Below are 25,726 nucleotides of genomic sequence, written 5' to 3' on the forward strand. Positions count from 1 at the left end.
TAAACAGAGGGAACAAAAACCCACAAGAACCAGCAATGGAATTGCTGATTTTTTGCACTTCCCCCCCTCCAAAACATTTTAATAAAAGTAAAATATGAATTAAGTACTCAAATAGGGTGAAAAAGTATTGAAAAGTTTAAAAAAGTTTTTATTCTGACCTCACTGTAAAGCCTCAGTCACACATCCGTGTCCGTGCTCTAATGTGAATGAGGCTTTAATATGATACATTCTATACAAGAGATTTACTGGCTTTAATAGAAAGAGTTCAGTAATCAATCGTTGTTGTTCATGACTGGCTTTCCAGCTCCTTATGTAGCTGTAGGAGATTGATATTATGAAGCTAAGCAGGAGTCACAGACTAACGTCTGTTCCATGGCTATTTCCTACCGTGACTGACTACACACAGCTCTTCTACCTGGCACTGCTTACCGATGCTAAGAAAAGCCATTGTGTATGAGCGTGAAATGCTCTGCACCTTAGTGATTTGAGCTGCCTTTCAAGAACCACATTTCTCTCAACTGTTCTTTCATCTGTTCCAGTTGAAAGTGCAAACATAATGCAAAAATAAACCATCAAAACTGAAATATGTTACGTCTGAATGCGCTATACATTGCTTGCCCCTACCCTCCAAGAAGTGAATTGCCCTGCAGTGAAGTTTGGCCTATAATACACAGTAGCATTATAATGTCAATGATCTTGAGTGTAATTTAGTTGTACCACTGGCTGATTAGCTCCATTTCCCTGATTTGTGTATAAACACTACTAAGGGTTCATGCACATGAGCGTTGTGCGGCCGTTCCGTGCATTGGGGACTGCAATTTTCCGTCCCCAATGCATGAGTCCATCCGGCGGACAGGACAGATCGAGACCCATTTAACTTGAATGGGTCTGTGATCTGTCCGCACCGCAAAAAAATAGAACATGTTTTTTTTGCGGTGCGGAGGCATGGACAGAAACACCACTGAAGCAGCTCCGGACTGTGGACCCATCCACGTAAATGGGTCCGCATCCATGATGCGGGGAGGACACCGCAATACAGCCACGGCCAGGCAACAGGTGTTTGCATGAGGCCTTAGGCCCTGCAGAGTGCATAGTCTAATAGAGTATGTGCAAGTTTTATGCTATAACAGTATACCAAAGAATTACAAAAGCAATCAACTGCATTAAGTCCCCTAGCGGGACCAAAAAGATTCTTAAAGAAATTTTAATACGTTTTTTTTTATTAAAAATCTATTTGATTTTTATTTAAAACTGTTTTTATTTGATAAAAAATAGTAAAAATAATAACACTCACATATATGGTATCATTGTGATCATTACATCCCATATAAGGCCTCTTGCCCACGAACGTAAGGGCTCTGTGCCCATGCTGCGGACTGCAAATTGTGGTCCGCAATGCACGGGCACTGACCGCGGGGAAGCCACATGCAGATCGCAGACCCATTCACTTGAATGGGGTCCGCCATCCGTCTGTTCCGCAAAAAGATAGAACAGGTTTTATCTTTTTTGTGGAACGGTAGCACGGAACGGAACACCACAGAAGCACTCCGTAGTGCTTCCGCCGGGTTCCGTTCCGTGCTTTAGTTCCACACTGCATCTCTGGATTTGAGGTCCCAGTCAAGTGAATGGCAGACGGCTGGTGACCCGTGTATTGCGGAACCGCCGTATGCAGCCAGCAGCACGCGCATGAAGCCCTTACGTTCGTGTGAAAGAAGCCTAATAAAAATAACAAGTTGTTTAAGCCACCCAGTAAATAATGCAAAAAAGAGACATTTGTCTTTAAAAAAAAAAGTTCAACAATAAGTCATATTTACCCCCTAAGATGGTACCAGTGACAACTATATCTCATCCCATAAAAAGCAATACCCATATGTCTACATCAGTGAAAAAAACGACTATTTCTACTGCACGAGGTGTGCAAAAGTAGTAAAGCATTAAAAGTCATAGAATAAAAGTAGTATGCTAGTTATGGCATACAGTCAACGGGTAAAATTTAAAATGCAGAAAACAAGGGCTGAATTTATTTATTTATTTTTTAAAGTTAATTAATATTAATCAGATTATAAGTTACTAACTAGCACTGAGAAATAAGTCAACATAATGCAAATATATCAAGTGTTAACACAAGGGACAATTAACAAATTGTGATGTCTCGTCTCAGTCTCTAGAGTTTGCACCCTAAGAGGATTTACTATAATCCTCCTTAATTGAAAGTTATTTCTCAGCGGCCTGACTTTAATTAAGTCTTGTGTCACACAAAGTGTTTTCTTTAAACTACGTCATTTGTGGCTGCCTCCATAGTCTTGTTTCTTATCCCAAAAAGACGGTGGACTTGAAAAAGTGTTCCATTTAGCAAATACACAGAGGTATTGTGAAAGTAAAATGCAAGACACAAGCTGAGAACAGAAAAGCAATACCATGCATGAAATTTCTTAAAGTCAATACATTTTTAGCCATGACCAAAAAAATATTACCATTTTAAAGCATACTGAAGAATTAGGCATGGTGCATTCAACTGGCTTGGCGGTAGGATCCACTGGCGTAGCTTAGATATTTTTTTCTTCACAGGATGTTCTGGAACTTGTATTGAATGTCAGCATTTAATATGGATCATTATCTGACATTCCTAGCTACGCATCCAATTTCAACATATCAAGTATTTTAGATAAGACATCCACATTCATTTTTTTTTCATTTGCAGTCGTTTAGTGTATTGTTCAAAATATATGAAGACTTAACCTGTTCACGTAGATCTGGAAGCAATTTGTGTGTAAGTTTGTATCTGTTTCATCGTAGGAGCAGAAAAAGGAATTAAAAAAATTCTGGTAATGCAACCATTGATTTCAATGGGCTTTTTTTTGCATTGGTTGCCCCCTGTTATGTTCCCTTAAAGTCCATTGTTTTGCCAGAAAGAGCAGCATAGTCTGCTACACTATTCTTTCCAGATAAAAAAGTAGGCACCCATAGCTCCTACAGTGACGTCACTAGGTGCTCTAGATGAGCGCGAGCTTTGGATAAGGAATGGAGTTGAGCCACCAACTGGGGCACACTCCTAAGTACAGATACTGATCCACTATATACTGGAGTTGATAGCTACATACAAAGAAATATAAATGCTGTGGAATTGAAGTCTGCGATCTGTGTCCATAATTAACTCTTAGTAGCGATACCAGTAGTGGTGGGTGTGGTGTATGCACGGTATCATATGTTTATGTTATGTTTAGTCAGATGTTAGACATGATAATTTGCATATATTTTACCCAGAAAGCCAGAGGAGCATTGTTTAGCCTACGATAGTGTGTGTGCGTGTATGTATGTATGTATGTGTGTGTGTATATATATATATATATATATATATATATATACACACACTATCTCAACTGATCTCCATAATAGAAATAGTACCCATGCAGAGGTTGCCCTAAGGTCTTGCAGCTAGAAATGTTCTCATCTTCATTATTCTGATTAAGGAATATAGTCCTGAAAGAACTAGTTGCAGGTGGGAGGCTGGCTTAGCTTTTTTTTTCTAGCTTTGCTACATAAGCATGTTTAAGAGGCTGGCCTGGTTTGCTCATCTCTAACTGCCATCATTAGTAAATGATGGACCTTCATTGTATCATAGGGACCAGAGACTACAATGGTGGATTATGAAATAGTGGGCAATATTTTTGATAGTAGAGTTATAGTAGGAATATAAAGGAAATCTGATTAGTTAGTTGCAGACCTTGGGTTTTCACTGTTCCAGAGATCCCCACCACCAAAATCTCTATCTTGTTCATGTTTATGTTGATAACTACATGTTGATCATAAGTTGATGGACAGCAGCTGGTAAAGTAATATATAAATCCATATTTTTAAAATTGAAGTTCTTAGACTTTAACAGTTTATGATTAAATACACATGACCCCTAATCTTCCATTACATATTATTTTATTCCTTAACATAAATATATCTCCCTATATATCTGAAAAGTAGTTAAAGATCATGAAAACGTTCTCTTGTGCAAATATACACTATGTACTAGGGTGGTACTAATATACTCTGTATGGAGGCCATATTAATGTGCCCGTTGGTGTTCCCCTACCCACTCAGATGCTGCGCCTGCTGCAGCAGTGTATGCCAACCATTCTCCTACTGTGTCTTCCCAGCGGGCATGGCCACCAGAGCATTGATGCTCTTTGTCCTCCTGGCTTTAGGGCTGTAGCCTCCCTGCCTTAGGGCACACATGCTACACCTGGTTCTTTAGTAACTAACATATGTGATTACCCTAATCTTCCTTCTGGGTATTTAAGCCACCTTCCCCTGTGGGGAATAGCTTATGTACTGTGTTAGTTTCTGAAAGGTGTGCTATAACTTTCGTTTGGTTGTCCATAACTCTGATTGTTTACCAGAATTGACCCTCTGCTGCCTGACCTGAACTCTGCCTAACTGTTTTACCGGATTGAACATTAGATTCCTGATCTGACCCTGGCTCATCCACTGGCCACTATTTTGTCTAATCCCTTGGTGCTACATACCAGTGAGACTACTCCAAGAGGTATGAGAAGTGATCTGCTTCCCAAAATCAGTGATACTCTAGGGCAGTGTTCCTCAACTCTACTTTCCAGGGCTTACCTGATGGTCATGTTTTCCAGATTATCTTTTATTGTATTCATTCTGTGGGAGATTCTTAAATGACCAGCAGTTGGGCCCTGAGAACTGGTGTTAAGGAACACTTCTCTATGGGAAGAAGTGATCAGAGTAGCAATCACTTGTCCCCAGAGGAGAAAATTTCTGCATGTAAATGCAGGTCTCAACTCTTTGACGAGCGAATAGTTATTGGGAATAAACAGTTAGTTCCTGATAACTGCCTGCAAAGATGGCCTGTGTAAAGAGGCCTTAAGTCCCCAGGTGAGTTAAAAAACATGAATCAATAAAGGAAACAGTTTTATGCTGGATTTGGAAGCTAATTTATTCCTTCCGTCTGCACTTTATTCAGTGCTGCTCTGCACCTTCCATGAGACCCTCCCATGTCCAGTGTTGAACTGGGGTGCCTGGGCCCATCAGTAAAATTTATTCCGGGGGCCCACTGTACAGCTACATGGAAATTCTATCTGCTCACACAGCGGCAGAAGCCGCTGCAGTGACTTTTAGAGGGCAAGTCCCTGGGGAAAGAGGATGCTGGCCTAGAAGTCATCTCAGTCACCAGATACATCAATAATAATAAACTAGGTACCTTGCTAAAAACTCTACCGGTTTTTAATATGAACATAGGCTGCGGGAGCTGCTGTATGCCATTTATCTATATGTAGTGCACTCAATGCCATGTGCCATTTGTGTTCAAGAGAAGACTTCACCAGAGTGAATACAGAGGGTTCACTACAAGATGTAAACCATTGGTGAGCCTCAAAAACAGGAAGGCCAGATTAGAGTTTGCCAAACGACATCTAAAAAAGCCTTCACAGTTCTGGAACAACATCCTATCGACAGATGAGACCAAGATCAACTTGTACCAGACTGATGGGAAGAGAAGAGTATGGAGAAGGAAAGGAACTGCTCATGATCCTAAGCATACCACCTCATCAGTGAAGCATGGTGGTGGAAGTGTCATGGCATAGGCATGTATGACTGCCAATAGAACTAGTTCTCTTGTATTTATTGATGATGTGACTGCTGACAAAAGCAGCAGGATCAGGCAATATTATCTGCTCATATTTAGCCAAATGATTCAGAACTCATTGGACGGCTCTTCACAGTGCAGATGGACAATAACCCAAAGCATACTGCAAAAGCAACCAAAGAGGGTTTTTTAAGGGAAAGAAGTGGAATGTTATGCAATGGCCAAGTCAATCACCTGACCTGAATCTGATTGAACATGTATTTCACTTGCTGAAGACAAAACTGAAAGGAAAATGCCCCAAGAACAAGCAGGAACTGAAGACAGTTGCAGTAGAGGCCTGGCAGAGCATCACCAGGGATAAAACCCAGCATCTGGTGATTACTATGCGTTCCAGACTTCAGGCTGTAATTGACTGCAAAGGATTTGCAACCAAGTATTAAAAAGTGAAAGTTTGATTTATGATTATTATTCTGTCCCATTACTTTTGGTCCCTTAACAAGTGGGAGACACATATGCAAACTGTTATAATTCCTACGCCGTTCACCTTATTTGGATGTAAATACCCTCAAATTAAAGCTGACAGTCTGCAGTTAAAGCACATCTAGTTCATTTCATTTCAAATCCATTGTGGTGGTGTATAGAGCCAAAAATGTTAGAAATGTGTTGATGTCCCAATATTTATAGACCTGACTGTATATAATTCTTCTTACATATAGTATGCTAATTTTAAAATATGTTGTTTTTTCGCATTCCAACCATGTCTTGAAATAGATTTGGTCACTCTATATATAAGCTGTAAATTAACATAAATCCTTCTTATAAAATACAATTATAACAATGAATAATAATACGCATGTAAATATACATTTTGCTGGTCATTCTTCATTATACAGCTCTTGTTAGGGTTAGTCGAAGCTTTTTGTTGCCTGCCAGTATGCTACTGTTAACAGATAATACCAGGCTGGTGAAGGTGCTGACCCCTAAAGAATACGATTATACATGCTTATTCTGTGTCTAATAGGCTGCTTAACTCCACAATAATATGTTTCTGTTTTCTCTATACATTTTCTAATTGTTTACTCTAAAATATTTTGCTGAGAAGTCAAAGCCTGTTAAAATCTGAAGACTCAGTAAACCCTGGATATCCCTTTGTCGCATGCTTGTTAACGCTCTCACATAATTCTAACAGATGGTAAGACATGACTTCCTCTACAAAGCCTGAGCCAGCTTGTGATCAACTTGTCATATTTATCCGTATGTTTTATTGTAAACTAAATTGTTATTGTAGCAGTGTTGTGAGTGCTGGCATTTCTTCATCTCTACAGTTTTCTGCTTCCCGACCATTTAAATAATTAAATAATTATAAAATCAAATTCACTTTTGCAATAAATTGCAAAGCATTTGATAATAGAGATAAAGTGAATGCATCATTAGAAAATTACCTATTGTTTAAATCAATGTAATAGATGAAACAAATCAATCAAAATATTTTCCATGTTACTGTCTTTATTTATTTTTTAATCCTAAAATCCTGAAGTTTTTACACCAGCCACTATGCCTAATAGTATGCCGACACTTAGGCCTCTTTCACACGGGCATCATGTGTGAAGGCCGGACAAGATGCGGGTGCGTTGCGGGAAAATGCGTGATTTTTCTGCACGAGTGCAAAGCGTTTTAATGCATTTTGCACACGCGTGAGGAAAATCAGCATGTTTGGTAACCCAGACCCGGACTTCTTCACTGAAGTTCGGTGTTGTGTAGATTTTATTATTTTCCCTTATAACATGGTTATAAGGGAAAATAATAGCATTCTTAATATAGAATGCTTAGTAAAATGTCCATTGAGGGGTTAAAAATAATAAACAAATTTAACTCACCCCATCCACTTGATCGCGTAGTGGATATCCTCTTCTTTCTACATTCAGGATCTGGCAAAAGGACCTTTGATGACGTCACTGCGCTCATCACATGGTCCTTCATATATATCAATCTACTCAGCTTCTCCTGCTCTATAACCTGGTGCTATGATATTGCATTTTTGGATGACAGGTCCTCTTTAACAATGATACATTTCAGGTTAAAACTTTTGATGCCAGTCTAGATATTATACATCTGATTTGATATTCTTAGGGTAGGCCATGAATATTTAATAAATGGGTGTTCCAGTACCTTCATGTCATGGTCTTACCTCCTTGCTGTTCCCTTCGTTTGACATGTGCTGGCGGCCATCTTGGTTTCTGGGTTTTCTTGTAGCCTCCCACCCTGCGGCTCCTCCTTCCCACTGGGAGGAGCTGGATGCCTAGCTCATATATAGGAGGTCTGTGGCTTCAGTTCCTTGCTTGGTCCCCCTGTGTTCACATGCTTCCAAGACTGCTGCTGCTTCTGGTTCCTGATCCTGGCCTCGTCTGACTACCCCGTTGGTTCCTGATTCCGGCTTCGTCTGACTACCCCGTTGGTTCCTGATTCCGGCTTCGTCTGACTACCCCGTTGGTTCCTGTTCCTGGCTTCGTCTGACTACCCTTCTGGTTCCTGACCTCTGTCTCCGCAAGACCCTGCTTCGGTTTAGCCATCCGTTCGGACTTTGCTACGGCTTGCTCTTCAATAAAACCTTATTTTCCACTTATCTCTTGTTGTACGTCTGGTTCATGGTTCCATGACATTAGGACCAAGCCATGAATTCTGACGGTACAGGGCCACCCTCGCTACCTACGCTGGTTGCCAGACTTGATCAGCAGGATCACCTGTTGGGTCGGTTCGCTGTGGCGTTGCAAACCCTGCTTGAACGCACGGCTCATTTAGCTTCCGTTGCCGATGGGTCGGTTGTCGCTCCTGGGCCCGCTCCTACTGCCGCTCCGGTTGTTGCGCCAGAGTCTACCCTGACACCTGTTGCCCCCCTTCCACAGCGCTTTGGGGGAGAGCCAACTCAGTGCCGAGGTTTCCTTAACCAGGTGGGCATTTACTTCGAGTTGCTGCCACATGCCTTTCCTACTGAGAGATCAAGGGTGGGCTTCTTGATCTCGCTGCTCTCGGACAAGGCCTTGGCCTGGGCCAGCCCTTTATGGGAGAACAACAATCCGGTGGTTGCCGAGTTTTCCGGTTTTGTTGCTTCTCTTCGGAAGGTATTCGATGTGCCGGCTCGTGCTGCCTCTGCTGCGAAGCTCCTTATGTCCATCAGACAGGGTTCACGATCCGTAGCTGAATACGCCATTGAGTTTCGTACCCTGGCAGCAGAGGTGGGCTGGAATAATGAGGCTCTGGTCGCTGCTTTCTCTCATGGTCTCTCGGATGCCTTGAAGGATGAGGTTGCAGCTAAGGACCTACCAGTGGAGCTCGAGTCTCTTATTTCTTTCCTGATTTTGATTGACACCAGACTCAGGGAGAGACCTTCCTTTAAGGAGAGCCTGCGGAGGTCTCCTAACAGATTGGCGCCTACGTTTGCTGTCCCACCCGTGCCTCCCTCTCCTCCCACGCCTCCTGGGGATGACTTGTCTGGGGGTGAACCCATGCAGCGGGGGTTTGCTCGCCTGTCTGAGGGGGAGAGGGTACTCCGGAGACGCGAGGGCCGATGCATGTACTGTGGTCTCGGTGGGCATTTTCGGTTGGCATGTCCGAACCGTCCGGGAGAACGCTCGCACCTGAGGTCCTGTCGGGGGCAGATCTTGGGTGGAGTCTCCTCGTCCCCGGTTTCCCGTGTTGACAAACCACTGATCACTGTTGTCCTCTCCTGGGTCGGGGGCTCGGTGACGACCCAGGCGTTGGTGGACTCTGGTGCTGGTGGTTTGTTCATTGATAGAGTGTTCGTTGCCGCCAATTCCATTCCTCTGCAGCCTCGAGGTTCCCCACTGGCTCTTGAGGCGATAGACGGCAGACCCCTTCTGCCGCCACACGTGACTCATGAGACCCTTCCAGTGGGGATGGCCATTGGTGCCGTTCACAGAGAGTCGGTCTGTCTCCAGGTTATTTCGTCTCCACACTACTCGGTGGTCTTGGGGTACCCCTGGCTCCAGAAGCATAATCCGACTTTCGATTGGAGATCGGTCGAGATCCTCTCGTGGTCACCGCAGTGTGGGGCTAGTTGCATCCATGGGCCTGTCAAGTTGCTGTGTACTTCCTCGGACTCTCTGTTGCCTCCTGAATACGAAGAGTACCGGGATGTATTCGATAAGGTGCGCGCGGTTGCCCTACCTCCGCACCGCCCATACGATTGTGCCATAGAGTTACAATCCGGTGCCGTTCCTCCTCGTGGCAAAGTCTATCCACTGTCGGTAGCGGAGAATGAGGCCATGGAGGAGTACGTGAGGGAGGCGCTTTCACGCGGACACATTCGCAAATCCTCGTCCCCGGCAGGGGCTGGATTTTTCTTTGTGAAAAAGAAGGGCGGCGAGTTGAGGCCTTGCATCGATTACAGGGGTCTCAATCGCATCACGATCAAGAACGCTTACCCGATACCCTTGATTTCCGAGCTGTTCGATCGCCTCAAAGGGGCCACGGTCTTTACCAAACTCGACCTGAGGGCGGCATATAACCTGGTAAGGATCAAGGCGGGCGATGAGTGGAAGACCGCGTTTAACACCAGGACCGGTCATTATGAATCCTTGGTTATGCCCTTTGGGTTGTGCAATGCGCCCGCAGTCTTCCAGGAATTCATCAACGATGTTTTCCGTGACCTGTTGCAGCAGTGTGTGGTGGTCTATTTGGATGACATCTTGGTATATTCTGCATCCATGGAGGCCCACATTCTGGATGTCAGACGAGTGTTGCAACGCTTACGAGAGAACAAGCTGTTCGGTAAGCTTGAGAAATGCGAATTTCACCGATCCCAGGTAACCTTCTTAGGTTACATCATTTCCGCTGAGGGGTTCTCCATGGATCCTGAGAAGGTTTCGGCTGTCTTACAGTGGCCCCAGCCCAGTGGGCTTCGTGCCCTGCAGCGCTTTTTGGGCTTCGCCAATTATTATCGGAAGTTCATCAGGGACTTTTCCATGCTAGCCAAGCCTCTCACGGATCTGACCAGGAAGGGCAGTAATCCTCAGGTCTGGCCGCTCGAGGCCATCCGAGCTTTTGAGGCTCTAAAGTCCGCCTTTGTGTCGGCTCCGATTCTGTCGCATCCCAACCCTGGGTTGCCTTTTGTCCTCGAGGTGGACGCGTCTGAGACGGGAGTAGGCGCCCTCCTGTCTCAGCGTAGAACACCAGAGGGTCCTCTGCTTCCTTGTGGGTTTTACTCCCGGAAACTGTCTTCCGCGGAGTGCAACTATCAGATTGGTGACAGGGAGTTATTGGCCATCGTGCAGGCCCTTAAAGAATGGAGGCACTTGCTCGAGGGCTCGGTGGTTCCGGTTCTCATCCTGACGGACCACAAGAATCTGACCTACCTCTCTGAGGCCAAGAGATTGACACCACGTCAGGCCAGATGGGCTCTGTTCTTGTCACGTTTTAATTACGTGGTCTCCTACCTACCCGGCTCCAAGAACATCAGAGCGGATGCCTTATCACGGCAGTACTCCGAGCTGTCCGGGGAGGAGTCGATTCCGACTACAGTCATACCCCCGAATCAGATCCTGGCCGCTATTCGCACCAGCCTGACTTCTCCTCTGGGTGAACAGATTTTGGCGGCTCAATCTGGTGCTCCCTCTGGGAGACCCAACGGCAGATGTTTTGTGCCTGAGGAGTTGCGCACTCGGTTGTTGCGAACCTACCATAACTCCAAGGCCGCGGGGCACCCTGGAAAGAATCAGCTGTCCTGGGCGGTTTCACGTCTGTTCTGGTGGCCTTCTCTACGTTCCGACATCGCCGCATATGTAGCGGCATGCTCCGTTTGTGCCCAGAGTAAGTCCCCTCGGCACCTTCCGTTGGGCCTTTTGCAACCCATAGCCACCGGGGAGCGTCCATGGTCACACCTGGGGATGGATTTCATTGTGGACCTCCCTGCATCCCGAGGCCATACGGTCATTCTCATGATTGTGGATCGGTTTTCCAAAATGTGCCACTGTGTTCCTCTCAAGAAGTTACCCTCTGCACAAGAGTTGGCCTCTATTTTTGCCAGGGAGGTCTTCCGGTTGCACGGTTTGCCCAAGGAGATTGTGTCGGATCGGGGGAGTCAGTTTGTGTCCAGGTTCTGGCGCGCCTTTTGCTCCCAGTTGGGGATTCATCTCTCTTTCTCCTCGGCCTACCACCCTCAGTCCAATGGGGCCGCAGAACGATCCAATCAGGCCTTGGAGCAATTCCTTCGTTGCTATGTCTCCGATCACCAAGACAATTGGGTTGACCTCCTGCCTTGGGCTGAGTTTGCCAGGAACACGGCGGTGAACTCTTCCTCTGGGACGTCTCCCTTCATGGCCAATTATGGGTTCCAACCTGCCGTGTTACCGGAGGTATTCTCTCCCCAGGATATTCCGGCTGTGGAGGATCACCTTTCCGTCCTACGTGCTTCTTGGGTACAGATCCAGAGGTCCCTTGAGGTCTCTGCGCAGCGCCAGAAACTCCAGGCTGATCGCAGACGAGCGCCCGCTCCTTCCTACCAGGTCGGAGACCGCGTATGGTTGTCCACCCGCAACCTCAACCTTCGAGTGCCCACTCCCAAGCTGGCGCCTCGCTTTGTTGGTCCCTTCCGAGTGCTTCGCAGGGTAAACCCGGTAGCCTATGCCCTTGCGCTTCCTCCTGGCATGCGGATCTCCAATGTGTTTCATGTCTCCCTGTTGAAGCCACTGGTGTGTAATCGTTTCACTTCCTCGATTCCTCGGCCTCGTCCGGTCCAAGTGGGCAATCGTGAGGAGTATGAGGTGAGCAATATCCTGGACTCACGCCTGGTCCGCGGCCGGGTGCAGTTTTTGGTCCATTGGCGTGGTTATGGTCCAGAGGAGCGTTCCTGGGTTCCCTCCGCAGATGTCCATGCTCCTGTCTTGCTCCGAGCCTTCCACGCACGCTTCCCTCAGAAACCGTTCCTTACTCCGCGGAGGAGGGGCCCTTGAGGGGGAGGTACTGTCATGGTCTTACCTCCTTGCTGTTCCCTTCGTTTGACATGTGCTGGCGGCCATCTTGGTTTCTGGGTTTTCTTGTAGCCTCCCACCCTGCGGCTCCTCCTTCCCACTGGGAGGAGCTGGATGCCTAGCTCATATATAGGAGGTCTGTGGCTTCAGTTCCTTGCTTGGTCCCCCTGTGTTCACATGCTTCCAAGACTGCTGCTGCTTCTGGTTCCTGATCCTGGCCTCGTCTGACTACCCCGTTGGTTCCTGATTCCGGCTTCGTCTGACTACCCCGTTGGTTCCTGATTCCGGCTTCGTCTGACTACCCCGTTGGTTCCTGTTCCTGGCTTCGTCTGACTACCCTTCTGGTTCCTGACCTCTGTCTCCGCAAGACCCTGCTTCGGTTTAGCCATCCGTTCGGACTTTGCTACAGCTTGCTCTTCAATAAAACCTTCTTATTTTCCACTTATCTCTTGTTGTACGTCTGGTTCATGGTTCCATGACACTTCACCTCTCACGATTATGAAGGTCCCATCTTCATGGTTTAGCCTTGTACACATGGTTGTCCGTGTGCTTGGTACTGCAGCTCAGTCCCTCACAAGCCCACTACAAATGATCCACTGTGCCTGTGTAAACCATCAAGGGGGCTAATCAAACACTGATTGTCTACCCTAAAGAGAGGACATCAATATTAAAGTCTTGAAATACTGCATGTAAGGAACCCTAAGTGCAGAACAATACAGTTCTGTTTGGCATAATATGCTTGTGTCTGAGGCCTAAAATGAACAGGGTATTTGTATTTAGCTGAAGGTTCGTCGCCAGAATAAAACTCTGTTGGGGCATAGACATCTCACACTTACGCTAAAGAATTAAAGATAGAGTCGGCACAGAGAAACAATTGGCAAAATGCATCATACATTGAGACAGAAATACTGCTTCCACTAAAGTATATGCACAGCAGTGTTTTCTAAATTCACCTGCAACAATGCAATTTAAAGGGTAACTGTTATATTTTCAGTCAAAATTCAATTTTCATATATGTTGTTGCTGCTGTGGTGATAATCCATAATCACTAATTATTGTGTTCACATACCACTTGTTTAATAAGATTCCGTCCATAGCAACCGCTCCTCACAAGACTTCTTTCTGATAATCTTCTAAAGATGGCCGCCGATGCCCTTACCCTGAGGCTAAGACCGTCCTCCCTAACTACCCAGATTTATTTAGGATCATCTCAGGAACGAGCAGCCTTTCCCCAACCAATGGGCTTTTCCCACAGTTAAACACACCCTATTCCTCCTGAGAGCGCTTGGCGCTTTATTAGTCCCTAGAGCGGGAATTACATCGCTCTAAAGCAAGTCACTTCAGCGGTCGAACGGGAGCGCGCATGCAGCGTTCAGGACTGCCCACTACTAAGTCCTCCATCTTCTGAATATACAAGATAGGAGACCAAGGACACCTAAGCTAGGTCTACAGGACGACATTGGGCACGCGACATTTTGTCGCACCAATGTTGCTTGACAATTTTTATGATAGTCTATAATGTCGCACTGCGACATACTGCGATGGATTTTTCAGCGACTGTAGCGTCGCAGCATGTCGCAGTGCGACACCATAGACTATCATTATAAATATTGTTGCGCGACATTGGTGCGACAAAATGTCGCAGTGTAGTTGTGCCCTATCTGTCGGGCGACGATAGACCTAGCCTTAGCTGCACCACTAAAATGCCTGGAGGAAAGAACATGCTGCAATTACTAGGTAATTAAACACCTATATGACTAGGGAACTAGGGTGTACTTAGTGAGACCAAGCCAATTAATAAAAAAATAAATATGACAGTTACCCTTTAAGGGCTTCTTCACACGAATGTGTGATGCCCGTTGCCCTATTGCGGACCTGCAGCACGGGCACGGAGCCCTTAATTTCGAGGGCAAGAGGCCTTACAGTAAGTTATGCCCCACAGTTCATATATCTTATTATGTTATATTTGTATTGTGTACAAGTTTTGTGTATCAAGCACTTCTTAGGCCACTTTCACACTTGCATTGTTGTTTTCCGGTATTGAGATGGGGCAGAGGATCTCAAAACCAGGAAAAAACATTTCCGTTTTGTCCTAATGCATTCTGAATGGAAAGAGATCCATTTAGGATGCATCAGGATTTCTTACGTTCCGCCAGCATTCCATTTTGTGACCGGACACAAAACTGCTGCAGCTGCAGTTTTGTGTCTACATAGTAACATAGTACATAAGGCCAAAAAAAGACATTTGTCCATCCAGTTCGGCCTGTCATCCTGCAAGTTGATCCAGAGGAAGGCAAAAAAAAAACGCTGTGAGGTAGAAGCCAATTTTCCCCACTTTAAGGGAATAAAAAATTCCTTCCCGACTCCAATCAGAATAACTCCCTGGATCAACGACCCCTCTCTAGTAGCTATAACCTGTAATATTATTACGCTCCAGAAATACATCCAGGCCCCTCTTGAATTCCTTTATTGTACTCACCATCACCACCTCCTTAGACAGAGAGTTCCATAGTCTCACTGCTCTTACCGTAAAGAATCCTCTTCTATATTTGTGTGCAAACCTTATTTCCTCCAGACGCAGAGGATGTCCCCTCATCACAGTCACAGTCCTTGGGATAAGTAGATGATGGGATAGATCTCTGTACTGACCCCTGATATATTTATACATAGTAATTAGATCTCCCCTCAGTCGTCTTTTTTCTAAAGTGAATAACCCTAATTTTGATAATCTTTCAGGGTACTGTAGTTGCCCCATTCCAGTTATTACTTTAGTTGCCCTCCTCTGGACCATCTCCAGCTCTGCTATGTCTGCCTTGTTCACAGGAGCCCAGAACTGTACACAGTACTCCATATGTGGTCTGACTAGCGATTTGTAAAGTGGTAGGACTATGTTCTTATCACAGACATCCATGCCCCTTTTGATGCAACCCATTATCTTATTGGCCTTGGCAGCAGCTGCCTGACACAGTTTTTTGCAGCTTAGTTTGCTGTTTATGTGATACCAAGTGTTTTGCCATTTAGTATGTACGGGTGACTTGCATTATTCCTTCCCATGTGCATAACTTTACATTTTTCAGTGTTAAACCTCATCTGCCACTTATCTGCCCAAGCCTCTAATCTATCCAGATCCCTCTGTAGTAGTATACTGTCCTCTTCAGTGTTAATTACTTTACACAGTTTAGTGTCATCTGCGAAAATTGATATTTTACTATTCAAGCCTTCTACAAGATCATTAATAAATATATTTAAGAGAATAGGGCCCAATACTCACCCCTGAGGTACCTCACTAGTGACCCAATCTGAGTGTGTACCGTTAATAACCAACCTCTGTTTTCTATCACTCAGCCAGTTACTTACCCACATACAGACATTTTTTTCCCAGTCCGAGCATTCTCATTTTATATACTAACCTTTTATGTGGTACAGTGTCAAATGCTTTGGCGAAGTCCAGATCTACGACATCCATTGATTCGCCGCTGTCAAGTCTAGAACTTACCTCTTCATAGAAACTGATTAAATTAGTTTGTCATGACCGATCCCTCATGGAGCCGTGCTGATATGGCGTTATTTGCTTATTTCCGTTGAGATGCTCTAAGATAGTATCTCTTAGAAAACCTTCAAACAGTTTACCCACAACAAATGTTTAACTTACCGGCCTATAGTTTCCAGGCTCTATTTTTGGACCCTTTTTGAATATTGGCACCACATTTGCTATGCGCCAATCCTGTGGGACATTCCCTGTCAGTATAGAATCCACAAATATCAAAAATAAGGGTCTGGCTATGACATTACGCTTTCTCCTCGCAGCTCTCTGCGACTCCCCCCTCATTACTCTTTAAAGGCCGACACCTTCAGATTTATACTTTTTAACATTTATACAATTGAAGAACATTTTAGGGTTTTACTCTGTTTGGCAATTAATCTCTCGGTCTCTATTTTGGCCGCTTTTATTTGTTTTTTTACATGTTCTATTTTTTTCGATTTATAGTTTTTCAGTGCTTCCGTGCTACCCTCCTGTTTTAGTGATTTATATGCTTTCTTTTTGTCATTTATTGCTTTCTTTACAGTTCTATTTATCCACATTGGTTTCTTTTTGTTCCTTAACCTTTTATTCCCATATGGTACAGTCAGGTCCACAAATATATAAAACATCGACCACAATGGATTTGAAATTAAATGAGCAAGATGCGCTTTAACTGCAGACTGTCAGCTTTAATTTGAGGGTATTTACATCCAAATCAGGTGAACGGTGTAGGAATTACAACAGTTTGCATATGTGCCTCCCACTTGTTAAGGGACCAAAAGAAATGGGACAGAATAATAATCATAAATCAAATTTTCACTTTTTAATACTTGGTTGCAAATCCTTTGCAGTCAATTACAGCCTGAAGTCTGGAATGCATAGACATCACCAGATGCTGGGTTTCATCCCTTGTGATGCTCTGCCAGGCCTCTACTGCAACTGTCTTTAGTTCCTGCTTGTTCTTGGGGCATTTTCCCTTCAGTTTTGTCTTCAGCAAGTGAAATGCATGCTCAATCGGATTCAGGTCAGGTGATTGACTTGGCCATTGAATAACATTCCACTTCTTTCCCTTAAAAAAAAACTCTGGTTGCTTTTGCAGTATGCTTTGGGTCATTGTCCATCTGCACTGTGAAGCACCGTCTAATGAGTTCTGAAGAATTTGGCTGAATATGAGCAGATAATATTGCCTGAAACACTTCAGAATTCCTCCTGCTGCTTTTGACAGCAGTCACATCATCAATAAATACAACCAGTTTCATTGGCAGCCATACATGCCCACGCTATGACACTACCACAGCCATGCTTCACTGATGAGGTGGTATGCTTAGGATAGATGAGAAGAGATCAAGTTGATCTTAATCTCATCTGTCCATAGGATGTTGTTCCAGAACTGTGAAGGCTTTTTTAGATGTCGTTTGGCAAACTCTAATCTGGCCTTCCTGTTTTTGAGGCTCACTAATGGTTTCCATTTTGTGGGGAACCCTCTTCACTCTGGTGAAGTCTTCTCTTGATTGTTGACTTTGACACACATATACCTACCTCCTTGAGAGTGTTCTTGATCTGGGCAACTGTTGTGAAGGGTGTTTTCTTCACCATGGAAAGAATTCTTCGGTCATCCACCAGTTGTTTTCTGTGGTCTTTCTAGTCTTTTGGTGTTGCCAAACTCACCGGTACGTTCGTTCTTTTTAAGAATGTTCCAAACAAATGTTTTGGCCACGCCTAATGTTTTTGCTAATTCTCTGATGGGTTTTTGTTTTTTCAGACTAATGATGGCTTGCTTCACTGATAGTGACAGCTCTTTGGATCTCATCTTGAGAGTTGACAGCGACAGATTCCAAATGCAAATAGCTCACTTGAAATGAACTCTGGACCTTTTATCTTCTCATTGCAATTGGGATAATGAGGGAATTACACACACCTGGCCATGGAGCAGCTGAGAAGCCAATTGTCCCATTACTTTTGGTCCCTTAACATAGTGGGAGGCACATATGCAAACTGTTGTAATTCCTACACTGTTCACCTGATTTGGATATAAATACCCACAAATACCCACGGTGCTTCATCGTGCTGGAAAATGCATTGTTCTTCACCAAACTGTTGTTGGATTGTTGGAAGAAGTTGCTGTTGGAGGGTACCATTCTTTATTCATGGCTGTGTTTTGGGGCAAAATTGTGAGTGAGCCCACTCCCTTGGATGAGAAGCAACCCCACACATGAATGGTCTCAGGATGCTTTACTATTGGCATGACACAGGACTGATGGTAGCGCTCACCTTTTCTTCTCCGGACAAGCCTTTTTCCTGATGCCCCAAATAATCGGAAAGAGGCTTCATCGGAGAATATGACTGCGTTACAGACAGAGGGAAGGGGGTTTTGTGTACAATTGCTGGGAAGGTATCAATACTGTAAATGCATGTGATTGGCTGTTTTTACAAAACCCTGTGGGTGGTAACCTTGTTGGAAGATGTGTATAAATCAATGCCTGTGTGTTCAAATAAAGAGTTCCTGTTTTACCCTTTACCAATTTGAGGCTGGTGTTTGGGTAACTGATCGACACTGGGGGATTGCTATACGCTGAAGATTTGCTATACTCCCCTGGCATAACTACTAGCTCTTGTAAGAGCTGTTCCTGCTCTCTGGATGTAGGAGAGGGTTCACCCACTGGAGCCTGGAGCCTTTTCGTAGGTCCAGGGTGGGTAGAAGACGGTGAGACCTCAACCAAGCTTCGGCAGTTCGCGGGGTCTGCAGTGCGTACGGTGTCAAGTGGAGTGCTTGGAGTCCTCGGAAAGCACTAGGAGCATCTATCGACGGAGGTACCCGGTCGGGGTGCCAGGAGATCCGTTACAATGACTTTGCCCCAGTCCTCAGCAGTCCATTCACCATATTTTCAGCAGAAGATCAATCTGTCCCTGATGTGTTTTTTTTTTAGAGAAGTGGCTTCTTTGCTGCCCTTCTTGACACCAGGCCATCTTCCAAAAGTCATCGCCTCACTGTGCGTGCAGATGCGCTCACACCTGCCTGCTGCCATTCCTAAGCAAGCTTTGCACTGGTGGCACTCCGATCCCGCAGCTGAATCCTCTAAAGAATTGAACCTCTTTCCTTGAACTTGTTGATGATCCTATAAATTGTTGATTGAGGTGCAATCTTAATAGCCACAATATCCTTGCCTGTGAAGCCATTTTTATGCAACGCAATGATGGCTGCACGCGTTTCTTTGCAGGTCACCATGGTTAACAATGGAAGAACAATGATTTCAAGCATCACCCTCCTTTTAACAGGTCAAGTCTGCCATTTTAATCCAATCAGCCTGACATAATGATCTCCAACCTTGTGCTCGTCAACATTCTCACCTGAGTTAACAAGACGATTAGTGAAATGATCTCAGCAGGTCCTTTAATGACAGCAATGAAATGCAGTGGAAAGTTTTTTTGGGGGATTAAGTTAATTTTCATGGCAAAGAAGGACTATGCAATTCATCTGATCACTCTTAATAACATTCTGGAGTATATGCAAATTGCTATTATAAAAACTTAAGCAGCAACTTTTCCAATTTCCAATATTTATGCAATTCTCAAAACGTTTGGCCACGACTGTACAAGTTTCAGTTTCTCAGTCTATATCTAGGTAGATGAAGTCCTCCATAATAACCACCTCATTATGATTTGCTGCCTTCTCTATCTCGTTTAGTAGTAGATTTTCTGTGGCTTCTGGTATATTAGGTTGTTTATAGTAAACTCCTATTAGTAATTTATTATTGTTTTTAGCTCCATGCATCTCTACCCACAGTGACTCCACATGTTCATGTCCCTCATTTATATATTCCAGGAGTGTGGGCTTTAGACAAGACTTTACATAAAGGCAGACCCCTCTCCGGTTTTCACGATCCTTTCTAAACAGACTGTAACCTTGTACATTAACTGCCCAGTCATAGCTATCATCCAGCCATGTTTCTGTTATTACCACTATGTCATAGTTCTCCTCACACATCACTAATTCCAGTTCACCAGTTTTATTAGTCAGGCGTCTACCATTAGTATACATATATTTGAGAGGTTTATGTATATTTTTTTACCCTACATCTTTCCTTCTGAACTGTTCTAGTCCCTCTCTCCATTCCTCCCCAGTCCCACTACCTTGCCCCCAACCTCTATCTGCACTATCTTCCCCTATGTAATTTTCCTCCCCCCGTCCCTAGTTTAAACACTCCTCCAACCTTCTAGCAATCTTTCTCCCCAACACAGCTGCCCCTTCCCCATTGAGGTGCAGCCTGTCCCTACGATAGAGCCTGTAGCCGATAGAGAAGTCGGCCCAGTTCTCCAGGAACCCAAACCCCTCCTTCCTACACCAGTTCTTGAGCCACTTGTTAATTTCCCTAATCTTCCGCTGCCTTTCTTGTGTGGCCTGTGGTACAGGCAGTATTTCGGAAAATACTACCTTTTGAGGTCCTTTCCCTTTTTTTTACCTAAATCCCAGAAGTCATTTTTAAGGACTCTCCACCTACCTCTAACTTTGTCATTGGTTAGAGGTTGGTGGTTATAGAAATGGAAAGCTCCATCACTAAAAACTATGTCTATATTGAAAAATCAGTTTTTTTTAGGATACAAAAAAACTGATCTGTCACCCATTGACTTTCAATGTATCTAGTCACTGATCCAGTTATTTCCGTTTTGATTACACACAACCACATTTTAATGGAACGGTTGCCTCCTGATGTGCAAAATCAAAATGGATTAGTTTACTTCCGGTATTGAGATTCTCTGCCAGATTACAAAATTGGAATTAAAGGGGCTGTCGGAGTTATTTTTTTTTGTTCTTTGTATGTATGTTTCTAACTAATTAAATGTAACAGCTTTGCCATGCACTTACTGCACCTGTAGTTGCTCCTTTCTCAGATTTCATTGAGGGTCACATGACCTGTGATGTCAGCTTCTCTCCCTGCTCTGATGATGATTCCTGCACAAGCCTGAAAGAGCAAAGCTGTGTCTGTACACAAGATGTCACTGTGCTGGGCATGTCCCCTTCACTGGCTGCTGCTTATTGTGCTTCCTGGATTCTTAACCCTTTCAGCTGCACAGACTCAGGGCTGAAGGCTTTACTGAGTAGCTGCAGGCAGTGAGGAGTAGTGATGAGCGGCAGGGGCAATATTCGAATTCGCGATATTTCACGAATATTTGGGCGAATATTCGCCATATATTCGAGAATTCGCGAATTCATGATCTCCAGGCATTATTTTCTTGATTGCGAAAATTCGCATAAAATTTGCATACAAAATTTCGCATAAAAATTCGCATGCACTGTTATTTCACAAAAATTCGAATATTCGCATTTACGAATATATTTTGCGAAATTCGAAATATTCGCGAATTCTCGAAGTGCCGATATTCGCGATTAAAATTCGCAATTCGAATATTCGTGATCAACACTAGTGAGGAGACAAATGATGGGCACAGGAGATGACAGAGGAGTTCTGCACAAGCACAGGTAGAGGGGAGATCCTGTGTATCAGCAGTGTCATTGTACAGCTGGGACTTGTAGTCCTACACATACAACATGCTGCTGAGTCTCCCAGCAGGCAGACATGTCACTCAGGGCAGCACGTGTATTCACTCCCTTTGCAGATCAGGAGGAGGGGCAGAGATTGTTTTTATTGCAGGTAAACAAAGAGCCAAAAGAGAACCAGGGAAATGAGGAAATATAAAAAAAAAAGAATTTGACCTAAAACTTGCTTAGCTCAGTAGTGCTATGAATTTTTTTCTCATAACTCGGACAACCCCCTTAACAACGCAAGTGTGAAAGTAGCCCTAGGCCTCTTTTAGACTACGTTTTTTTTTTCCATTTTGCAGGCCGTTTTTTGCATTCCGTATACGGAACCAATTATTTCAATGGGTCCACAAAAAAAACGGAATGTACTCCATATGCATTCCGTTTCCGTATCTCCGTTCCGTGCAAAGATAGAATATGTCCTATATTTGGCCGGAAATCACGTTCCGTGGCTCCATTAAAGTCAATGGGTCCGCAAAAAAAACCTGAATGCATCCGTATAACTTCCGTATCCGTTCAGTTTTTAGCGGAACCATCTATTGAAAATGTTATGCCCAGCCCAATTTGTTCTATGTAATTACTGTATACTGTATATGCCATACGGAAAAACAGAACGGAAAAACTGAACCGAAACGGAAAAAAAAACGGAACAACGGATCCGTGAAAAAGGACCGCAAAACACTGAAATAGCCATACGACAGTGTGAAAGAGGCCTTACAGAGATAGACATTAGGGTACGATGATGTGGTCAGGTTTCAGGATGCAATTTTGAAAGCCAAAATCAGGAGTGAATTCAAACAAAAGAAGTCATATCTGTCCTTTATACTTTCTCTCCCTTTATGATCCACTACAGATCTTGGCTTCCAAATTGCATCCAGAAGCCTGAATGTAGCCAAACCATTAAAGGGGTTGTCTGGGATCTCAAAAAATTGCTTATTTTTCTCAAAAACAGCAACTCAACTGTCCATGGTTTGTCACTTGACGCTCGACTGCATTGAAGTAAATGACGAGGCTGAGCTACAATACCACACACAACCTGTGGATGGGTGTGGTGCTGTTTTTGGAAGAAAACAGCCACCTTTAATCATGTACATGCTCCACTTATATACATTATGAACAGCCACATTTCAGATATATTTGACTGGCTCACATTAACCAGATCTCTGCTGAAATGGCAACTGTATATAGCAGGACAAAATAATACAATTTCTTCACAAGGGTAAAACATCATACTTTATATAAGCCTATATTATTTCTTTGTCATATATATTAGAGAGGAGGGAATTGATTCTCATCAGTAGGACTTTTATATTTGTGGGGGGAGGCTGTCCCGCCTGCCACTAGTGACAAGGGCGTACTTTTAGCCCAGCCCTGACAATTTCCTGCCTGCGTCGCTGCTTTAATTAGTTGAACCACGGCAGACGCTTTGCTTTGGTTCTGGAGCAGCGACTGCACAGGCGCCGCTACTCGACACAGACAGGAAATTGCCGACCATGTCAAACTAGAAGCAGGTACATACCCTATCAGAGCGCGCAATGAATGGTCTCTAGATGTGGACAAAGTATGGCCAGCAACCAAAGGTGACAATACCAGATCTGCAAAATTATCTGGGAACCATCATAGTCATCTTCTATACTCCATGATACTGCTGAATGGCCATCAGAAACGGGCAGCTTCAGTTTCATACATCTTAGCAGTGATAACAAAAAAAAGTGCAATATATATGTAATTATTTTTGCAGAATGCCTTCCTGTGAATTTTCTGCCCTTGAACATGACATTAATGTAAATTACTGTACACTTATACAGTAACTATATTAGCAGCTACAGGCAAATTATATTATTTTTTATAAACTGTATGGTCAAATTTTCCTATGTTTGCATAAATCTGAAATACAATTATACTGTACATGTGTATACTATACGTGCATTGTAGGTGACCTGAGTAAAAACGTACACTAAACGTAATAATCCCTGCAGTGACTATAGTTTTTTCAAATCTTGCTGCCACCTACTGGTACTATCAGTACAGTACAACACCTTGTGCTTCGGCAATGAGTTGCACAAGCACAACTACATTAGTTACATCTACAGTTGTAAACCAAGAGGTTTACTGTGGGAATCATAAAACCGAAGGTAACATTCATCTCTTAGAAATCCTTATACTGCTGCTAAAGGGAACATGTCACCAGAAAATGCGAAATAATCCGTAGGCAGAATGTTATAGAGCAGATCGAAATATGGTTTTATGGGAAAATATTCACAATATACATAGTCATAGAGCAGGGATGCCCAACCTGCGGCCCTCCAGCAGGGCGTTGTAGTTTTGCAACAGCTGGAGGGCCGCAGGTTGGGCATCCCTGTCATAGAGGGAAGGCTGTCAATCACTGATAGAGGAGCCTCATTGACTTCAAAGTTCACAATGAGCAGAAATTTAAATGAATAAATTGCAAGTTTTACAGAATCTTTTCCACAAAACTATATATTAATCTGTTCAGCTCCTCCTGTTCTATAACATGCTGCCTAAGTCTTTGGTGCCATTGTAGTGAGGCAATCAATGCTATTCACTTCACCTGTTAGTGATTTTAATATTATGAATGATCAGTGTGATATTAATGGATATACAGTTTAAGGTCTCTTGCACACAAATGTTTTTTTTTTTCCCCGTTTCTGTTCCGATTTTTGTGTCCCGTATATAGGACCATTCATTTCAATGGATCCGTTACGTTCAAAGATAGAACATGTTGTATTATTGTCCACATAACGGACAAGGATAGTACTGTTCTATCAGGGGCCAGTTGTTCCAGTCCGCAAAAAACGGAATGCACATGGACGCCATCCTTTTTTTTGCGGACCGCAAAATACTGAAAAAGCCATACGGTCGTGTGCAAGAGGCCTAAGACTGGGATGCTTAAAGGGGTTATCCAAATCCTGTAATGATGCCCCCCCAATGCTCGGGCTCCTCATATAGATTATACTTACCCCGCTCCACGCGTTGCCCCTGATCCCCAAACAGCCGCCGCTGCAACTATTCAGTTTCCTGACAAGAGCACTACTTAGTGGACCGAGCCTTGTACTTTCGGCTCCATTCGCTGCATACTTTCCAGCAGCTGCCTGAAACTGCTGATCGGTGTGGGTGCAGGGTAGAGGACCTCCACCACTCTGGTACTGATGATCTATCCTCAGGCCATCACTAACTCACAGAAAACTCCTTTAATTAATCTACCCAGGTTTTTTGTTATATTTTGTTTTTATTTTATTATTATTATTTATCTAAATTTTGAAGTTAATGGGGTTGCCCCAGAACAAATAGTCTGGATAAGTTATAAGCTTCTGATCGGTGGAGACCTGACCTCTGGGACCACCACTAATCACAAGAGAGATTTCCTGTCCCCCATTTGAATAGAGAGACAGTCGAGTGCAAGAACTTCTACTTTATTCAAACTCAATGCGATTGGTGAAGATAGTATCCACTGTTCTAAGTTGTGTACTCTGAAATTGAAAGAGTAAAACATTTGCACGGGCATGCACACAAATGTATTTTCTTTCCGTGTCCGTTTATTTTTATTTTTTTGTGAACCATATGCAGAACCATTCATTTCAATGGGTCCGCAAAAAAAACTGAAGTTACTCCCATGTGCATTCCGTTTCCATATGTGCGTTCCGCAAAAAAATAGAACGTCCTATTATTGTCCACATTACGGACAAGGATAAGACTGTTCTAGTAGGGGCTGTCCGTTCTGCAAAATAGGGAATGCACACGAACGTCATCCATATTTTTTGTCGATCCGTGTTTTGCGGACCACAAAATACATACGGTCGTGTGCATGAGGCCTTATTGGTGTCATTAATCCTCTTTACTATGTTGTTTTAACCCTCTCCTTTCCATAGCGCATAGCATAGAGGGAGCACTGGACACGTCCTGTCAAACGTATGCTAAAAGAACATTCTTTTGCCGCATATTTGCCCATTAAAGTCCGAGGGCTCTTTGTATACGTTGTAAGAGATTTTCCCAGCATATATCCCAGTAGTATATGAATTTAGTCTTATTTGCCTCTGCAGTTGTGACTGAAAGCTGAA

Source organism: Bufo gargarizans, chromosome 5 (genome assembly GCF_014858855.1).
Source record: "Bufo gargarizans isolate SCDJY-AF-19 chromosome 5, ASM1485885v1, whole genome shotgun sequence".
Classification (NCBI taxonomy): Eukaryota; Metazoa; Chordata; class Amphibia; order Anura; family Bufonidae; genus Bufo; species Bufo gargarizans.